The sequence below is a fragment of the Bidens hawaiensis genome, unplaced genomic scaffold, assembly GCF_021521415.1.
Source record: "Bidens hawaiensis isolate Kalapana, Puna unplaced genomic scaffold, B.hawaiensis_p1.1 tig00004105_1, whole genome shotgun sequence".
In the NCBI taxonomy this organism is placed as follows: Eukaryota; Viridiplantae; Streptophyta; class Magnoliopsida; order Asterales; family Asteraceae; genus Bidens; species Bidens hawaiensis.
Window position 1 is genome coordinate 1,288,018 of NW_027491242.1, and position 8,050 is coordinate 1,296,067.

At 39.7% G+C, this 8,050-nt stretch overlaps 1 pseudogene; it reads right to left on the reverse strand.

Annotated features, from left to right (window-relative positions):
- Window positions 1-2,778: 2,778 nt before the first annotated feature.
- On the reverse strand, window positions 2,779-5,371 carry LOC143625364 (cation/H(+) antiporter 17 pseudogene; annotated as a pseudogene).
- Window positions 5,372-8,050: the final 2,679 nt, after the last annotated feature.

Here is an 8,050-nt window from a genome sequence, read left to right on the forward strand (position 1 = left end):
GTCGTTATTTTTCGGTTACTATTTGTGAATTATGAATGATGTTCCGTGGTAAAAAGGGCATTGGTATAACAGGACGACGTTGTATATAATTATTATAAGAAAGGATATATAATAGGACGAATATGTGCTACAAGAAACGATAGAAACATGCTTAAACATAGGATTCTTTTTCTTTTTTATTTTCCAATAATTGAAGAATGTCTTAAAGAACATGATTCAAATACAATGTTTTTAGTCAGAAAATCACAAGTGATACTAAATTAATTACTAAATATGAAACCTTTAAATAAACAACACAAATATTTAAACAACATGAGGATGTTCCCTAAGATAAACACATATAAATAAAATTGTGATACGTGTGTAGGATAACGTGGCCTCTTAATCCCTTGATGATATTAAATACTTTTTTAATTTCAAAATTTCAAATTAGGGTTTTTTGTTGGAATAACTTGTGTTGTTATTGATCATAATTTATTCTAAGTGACTGGTGGTATGAGATGAGCACGTCTTGTGTATTATTGATTGAATATATATATATATATATACAAATTAGATTTTGAATAATAATTATATATGTTAAAATAACGATTATGGAGTATTTGAGCAAATTATATATGTTAAGATAACGATTATCGGATTATGCATTTGGTAAGGAGTATTTTACTAGGTTTGTTTGTTCGGTCAATTAAAGAACTTCCCACCCCTCATTTTGATAAGTCTAACAACTACTTTTTGCATAGATCCAAAGAAGTTCTTTTATTTGAGACAATCATGTGATCGATCTCCAAAGCAATGTCGCTAAGATACAGGTCCAGTTATGTGCCTAACCTAAGAAAGATAATGATCAGATTACAATTAAAAAGGTTAAAGACCATCCAAATTTTCGTCCCATCAGTACCTCCAGTAGCTTCAGTTGTTGAATCTCGTGCAAGTTAGGTTGTCGGTGAATAGTTCCCGCTTGGATTTTCTTATATAGGGGGAATCTAAGCTTTATCCGGAAATTTCCTATCGGGGTAGAGACTTCCCGTCCTGGTTTGCTGACACAATAGCAAATACAAAGTTTCTTAAACACTCATATGTCCTGGGTTTGAATCTCATAAAATACAATAAATTTTTCTTTCAAAAAAAAGCTAGAGACTTTCGAAAGAAATAGCTAGTAGCCAAATTAGCGGTTTAGCACCATTACTGGCAGGAGGCACCACAGTCTTACAACAGTAAATAACGTAATCTCCTTCTTTTCATAGGTTGTTTGCTCCTCTCCTGCTCGGAAGCTCTCTTAAGTGATGCCTGTGAGTGTCGGCCGCGAGGGAGACTACGATAACTACAATTTCCAACAATTCAAATAAAAAAATAACTTAGAAAGTAGATTTAAAATTATAGGAAATCTAGTGAATATAATTTCTGAGAAGTAACAAAACCAACAAAATGACTATAATCTTATTAAGGTAAGGACAAACGTTGTTTTGTTTGTTCAAAGGACAAGTATTGCTAGTCGGTGAGACAGCTATATTCTCCTTTTCTTGGATACCATAAGTACCAATTTTATTTGATATATTTAATTGACCAACATGTAATATTTTGAACATATTTTGATAATTTATTATCCTTGATTTTATATCATACAATACAAGAAGTAGGCTTTTGTGATCACTAGTCGATACAATCTAGTTGATTTAATTTTCTTATATTAGGTATGACCGAGTTTGCAGGGGTGTCAGGTTTGTCTGAACCCATTCTATTTTCGGTTTTGTATATAAATATATTATCGTATCAACAAACACACTCATTCTTTTTTGACGAATCAACCTATTATAATTAAAAAAAATATTCGTACACACTAACTATGTAAATTTTAGTTAATTTTTATTTAGTAATTATTTTTTTTATATTAACTCTCAAAGTGGGCCAATAACTAATAAGGCAATAACTCAATTATTGAGATTTGAGAAGCCTAAAGTCCAAAATATTCAAGAAGCCCAATTAATATAAATAATACCAAAATAAAAATTGAACAAAATGTTAACTTATGTGACCCGACCCAACCCGACCTATTTGGATTCAAAAACTTTGACGTCAGATAGTAATAAATCCAAGGATAGAAAGATTCCAAAGCCTAAAGAAAAAATTCAGACACCGCCACTCCAAGTTTGCATAATTAGTTTTTTACTAGAATTCAGTGAAATCATACATAATATAGACCATAGAGCTAACCGTCATCCAATTTAGGTGAGATTAGATCCTAGCTGCTATTAAGTCTTTTGAACTACCCATAACTAACATTAGGATTAAATCTTAGCTGTATAAAGTATTAAAAATTTGACTGGTTTTTTAGCAAATACATTTTATTTTAAGAGATTTTTTTCCGTTCCAAACAACACCATCAATCCAAATTTATTTGTGTACGTTATCTACAAACTAGTAATCGATTATTGCCATTCGTATACTAATTTTCGTGTATATGAGTAGCTTGTTAATCTGCTGCCAATTAGTTTATTTCATTGTTATTAGTTTAAAAATGTTATATAATAATATAGCCTACTAATGTTGTAGTATGTTTGCACTTTGAGAGAGCAGTTAAAAATTAAAACAACTTGATGAAGATATATACTAAGATAGTATATTGTCTGTAAATTACATGCATGTTTAATAAATCATTTAGTCTTCATTTAACATTTAACTTCTTGAATAATAGAAAATAAAAACTTATGTTAATGAGAATCATATTCAGTGGTGACTTCATCCTCTTTCAAAGAAGCCATAGAATGCAATGAATATTCAGTATGGTACTGCTGTACCATCAAGACCGAAGCCGATATGTTCATCTCGGGTGCGATCAAAAGGTTCCCAACGGGACCCATTTCCGGACACTCGCTCCTTTTCCTCAACGAAGCCTTCGGGCATCCTCCCTACCAATATCAAGTTGCACCGGCTATGTTCACGAACCGCCTCGGTTGAACTCCTAACCACTTTCTTGGTTAATAAAATTGGAGAGTTTATTCCAAAATTAATCGTTTTACTCAAATGCTTATGAAACGGGAGAATGATCATGGCCGCGTTCTTACTCTCGGCCTCATTACATATATCTTCATGCATACTCAAAACAGGCGAAATGGCAGTCGTGGGTCGGATCGAAACCTTGCTCAGCTGCTCAAACGTCTCGAATGCCACCACAATCTGGTCAGACCCGGCCCGTTCATCTTTCTTCCAAAACGGGGACCCGTTTTTCCTCGCCTTGTGAACCATCAGTATTGCAGAAGACCTCTCAGTAAGCTCCATAAGGTGCATTGCATGAACCGAAAGCGTTTCCTTCTTTCGGCCAGTCTCACGTGAGGCTTCTATCAGATTAATTATTGTTGGCAGGTTTCTGATTCCATGGAATGTGAAGAACATACGCAACTGGCCCGTTGCAGAACCCTTTCTGTAAATGGTTCTGTGTTTGTATTCCGCTTCTGCGAGCTTTTTTGCGGGCTTGTACACCGCAATCACTGAAGGTGTGGTGATGAATGTGGTTACAAGAGCCATCAAAACCAGTATGGCAAAAGTTTGATCATTTAGCACCTAAAAAAATATAAATAAACACCATCATATGACATATGGTATATTTGCAGGCTGTAAACGAACCAAACGTACATGAACAAGGGTATGTCCGTGTTCATAGTTCATTCATTTAACTTTAAACGAATACGAACGGTTGATCAGACAAATATTTGTGTGCATGTTCGTCCGTTTAAAAAATGAATATGTTCGTGTTCGTTTATGTTCGTTTGTTAAAATCTAAACGAACAGTTCACGAACATAAAGAAATATAAGTGAATATATTTGAACAAACATAAACAAACACAAATGAACATATATGAACAAATGTAAGCGGATATAAACAAATAATATTTAATTATTTTCTATCAGTATTCAAACAAACATAAACAAATGTTCACGAACATAAATGAACGAACGAGACATTTTTCCACGTTTGTTCATTACTTCATTTATTTAAATGAACACAAATTTTTGTTCATGTTCGTTCATTTATTAAAATAACGAACTTTCTGTCAAAAAAAAGTACGTACCCCGCGGTCTTTACCGATATTAAGAACAATGAGTTCTACCAAACCTTTAGTGTTCATAAGAAGCCCGAGAGCAAGAGCCTCAGTGAAGGGCATTTTACACATCATAGAAACCGCAACAGTGCCCGCAATCTTCCCAAAACACGCCACGCATATGACCAAAACAAGTAAACCCCAAGACTCGGCTCCATTGATCGATGCCACATCGGTTTTTAAACCACTTGACACAAAGTAAAGCGGTAGGAATAGGCCCGAAACAAGATCCTCAACTTTTTCCACTAATGCCCCTGCAAACGGGCCTTCTTTCGGGATAAGAACACCAACCACAAAAGCCCCGAAAAGCGCGTGGATCCCAATAGTATCCGTCACAAAACCCGCTGCTAAAACGACCCCTAAAGTGGCACAAACGTAAAGCTCGTCGACAGGCTCGCCTTCTGGGCATCTATTAGCCATCCACTTAAAAGTAAGTGGGATGATATACGAACATAAAACGACGAAAACCGAGCCACACAAGAAAACCCAAAGTGCCACGAGTGTGGACCGCCCAGTGCCCGAGAGGGCCACAGCTAGTGCGAGTAGGATCCAAGCAGCTATATCGTTAACCGCAGCTGCAGACATTGCCATCTTACCAACATCCGTGGTTAAAAGCTTGAGTTCGGCTAGGATTCGCGCTAGCACTGGGAATGCGGTAATGGACATCGCGACACCCATGAACACGATAAACGGGCCTTGGTGGACCCCTTCGGAGATGGTCCCACGAAGGACAAAGGAAACACCGATTCCTAAAACGAACGGAAGGGAGATTCCCGCTATGGCTATAGACAAGGCTTTCTTCCCGGTCCGTCTAAGTGACTTTAAGTCGAGCTCGAGTCCCACTAGGAAGAGAAAGAATAATAGCCCGATATTGGCTAACGTGTCCAAAACCGGTAGGCTCCTTTTAGGAAACACCGCATTAAGGTAGTTTGTGTTTCTGCCTAGAGCAGACGGACCCAGTAAAATCCCACCCTGAAATAATAATAATAATAATAATAACAAAACTACCATCACACTTTTATTAAGTTGCATATGTGACATAAAGACATTTAAACAACAAATAATAATCAAAACTAGCTTACAATGATTTCAGCAATGACTCGAGGCTGTCTTAGCGGTTTCAAAAGGTAAGCAAGAACGCTAGTGAGGACGAGAACCATGCATATTTGTATAATCACAAGAGGGAGTGCAAAATCAAGTGGGTTGTTTCCTTGGAACACCCCTTCTGATGTAGCCTTCATCGGCGGTTTGCATGTCGCGTTGGACGACATTTTGCGTCCGCTATAAACAACAACTTTTATGTCATTAATCTCACATAAATGATAAATCACAAGTGTTAATAAGATTAATTTCTAGCTTCAAAAACCAAACAAAATAATAAAACATATTTCAATAAACAAAGTTGATTTATGAAGTAGGACCATATGACCATACTTGGTCAACTAGCTATATGATGCACCCATATTGGTTGACCTTGAATCAAATTTTGGATATTGCACTAGAGTCTAACTTGTTAATGCTCTGATCTATACATTAAATGACTGAAGAAACACTAAGTGACCCTGGGTAGATTACGGATAATCTCGGGGTTAAGTAATGTTTCCCACGAGGATGATGTCCAGCAGAGAAGGTTGTTCTTCAGGTGACCTGCAAAACAGACACCGTAAGCTCGTCACTGAGAAGGGGGGGTTCCTCCTTGTGACCACCCTCCGGCGTGAGAATCAGACTAGATTGCTCTGAATATAAGTGTATATTAAGAGATTGCTAGATAAGAATGAGATATCAGATGATGTCCTTACCATTCCAAGGTGTTGGAGTATTTATAGCCGAAGGTAGGTTTCCTAGAAGGTACAGCCGGCTGAATAGTATTCCTGTTCTACCAACAGTGGTCTACGCACAGGCCATGCTGGTTGGTGGATAGACTACGGCCGACAGTAACAAGGTCGGCTGTATACTGTTCCTTTACTGCCGGCTATGCACTGTTTCACCAACTGTAGGCTGCGCACGTCCCATAGTAAGGGTTGGTGAGTAGGCAGCGGCTAATAGTGAAACAGTACTAGAGGGTGCTCTTCCTCGTACTGTTGTCGGTGAGCTGTCACCCTGTGATTGGTTCATGGGCTGTTCTGGTCAGATCGTCTGTTCTGCCCATACCTTAGTAGGTATAGTACAAAAGATCTTCCAGAAGCATACGGACTGGCTCATTTAGGCGGGATTATTCCCGCCTTGCTCATTCCTTCATGTGACTACTGAAGTAGCTAGTGCCTTGTGCGTGTAGCCTTGCTGTCAGTGCGGGTAGCCTTCCCTGATGGCTTGTATCCGCAACTGAGGAAACAAGCGGGGTACTTCACCATTGGGAGGCTTTCCCTGCGGGTACAGCTGGCGTACTGCGCGTAAGGTTTTCTCTGAGCATGGTGGGTCATGCGGGAGCAGTTGGTCGTTGCGCAGACGTCCCTGTTCAAGGTGAGTCTTGCGGGTCCAACTGGGCTCTGCTGGGACCTACCTCTTCAAGTCCCCCCAGTCCAATGTTCTTCTCATGAATTATTAATAAGTGAGGTGAACTTTTGGACTAGCAAGGGGTTTTGAAAAGGGTTTTTAGTTTTAAGGTTTTCCGTGGGGATTCTTCCCGCGGTTTTCCTGATGTCACGCAGAAATTCCCGACTTTTCTGCTTGATCTTTGGGTATGAAGCGGGTAGGTTTGTAACCTCCTCGAAAGTCAGGAGCGTTGAGTCCCACTTGTGTGGATTCTCCATGGGGTTTTGGTATTTTTCAACATAGCGATCAATTATGCTAAAACCACCAATTCCATCTTGGAGTTTCAAACAATATAGTTCTCGACGTTCCCGTCATGCGGGGATGTTATTTCCGTTTCCGCAAGCATGGCCCAGAAGATCCTTCTTGGTTTGAATTCCCTGCAGAGTGCTAAGTATGTGAAGGGTTTTGCCTTGACACTGTACCCGCACTCGTCTTACGGTTACTTTACTTCCAAGGTATTCCTGGCGTCAATTCCCTGCGGGTGCTAAGTATGTGAAAGGTTTTGCCTTAACACTGTACCCGCACCTGTCTTACAGTTACTTGGTTGCCAAGGTAAGGGGTATTTTCCTGCTTACTTTTGAATCTATTTTTTTGAAATTTTTGAAATTCGAAGAGTTGGTGAAAGGATAAGAACAGTCCAAACTGCTGAAACGTCGTGCGACGGTTTCTTCTGACTGTGTCAGGACGTGCAGGAAGTTATGGTGACGTGACAGTACCTGGTCATTCCAGACGCTTTTTCAGGCGCGTGGGCGCGATTTTTCGGGCGCGTGGCCGCGAAATTAATGGTACGCATCCTTTCAACAGCTGTTGCCAGCTTGCTTTTTGCCACGTGTCATAGTTTCATTGCACCTTCGATTTCTCTCTCTTCCGCATTAAATTCATCGCATTAATTGCGATTAGTATATAAAGGGGGAGAGGGTTCTTTGTAATCCACACTTTCACTTTTCTCTTCATCTTCAAAACGATTTCCGGCGAATACTCATCTTTTCAGTCGAGCATTCTCTTGAAATCATTTTCTTCTTTCATATCTGCAAGATGTCGTCTCACGATCTTGAGGCTACAGCCCAGGAGGCTGGGGTGTACGCCGATGACAAGAGTACTGCTGGCGAGTGCCAGTGTGCTCTGCCTGTCGATCTATATCAGTACATCGTCAGGAAGTTCATGCTCGAGTCTCTCGAGCCTGAGTTTCCTGAACCCCATCAGACGGTGTATGATGCCCCCAGAGGCAAGATCGGGGTATATGCTGCATTCTTTGTCTATGGGAATCTTAGGTTCCCATTGACAAAGTTTGTGTACCGTGTCCTAGAGAGGCACGGTGTACACCTGACCGAGGTGCACCCGATGGCGATCGAGAAGATTCGCCACTTCGAGTGGGTGTGCCGGATTCTGGGCATTGAGCCCTTCGTCGACCGCCTGAT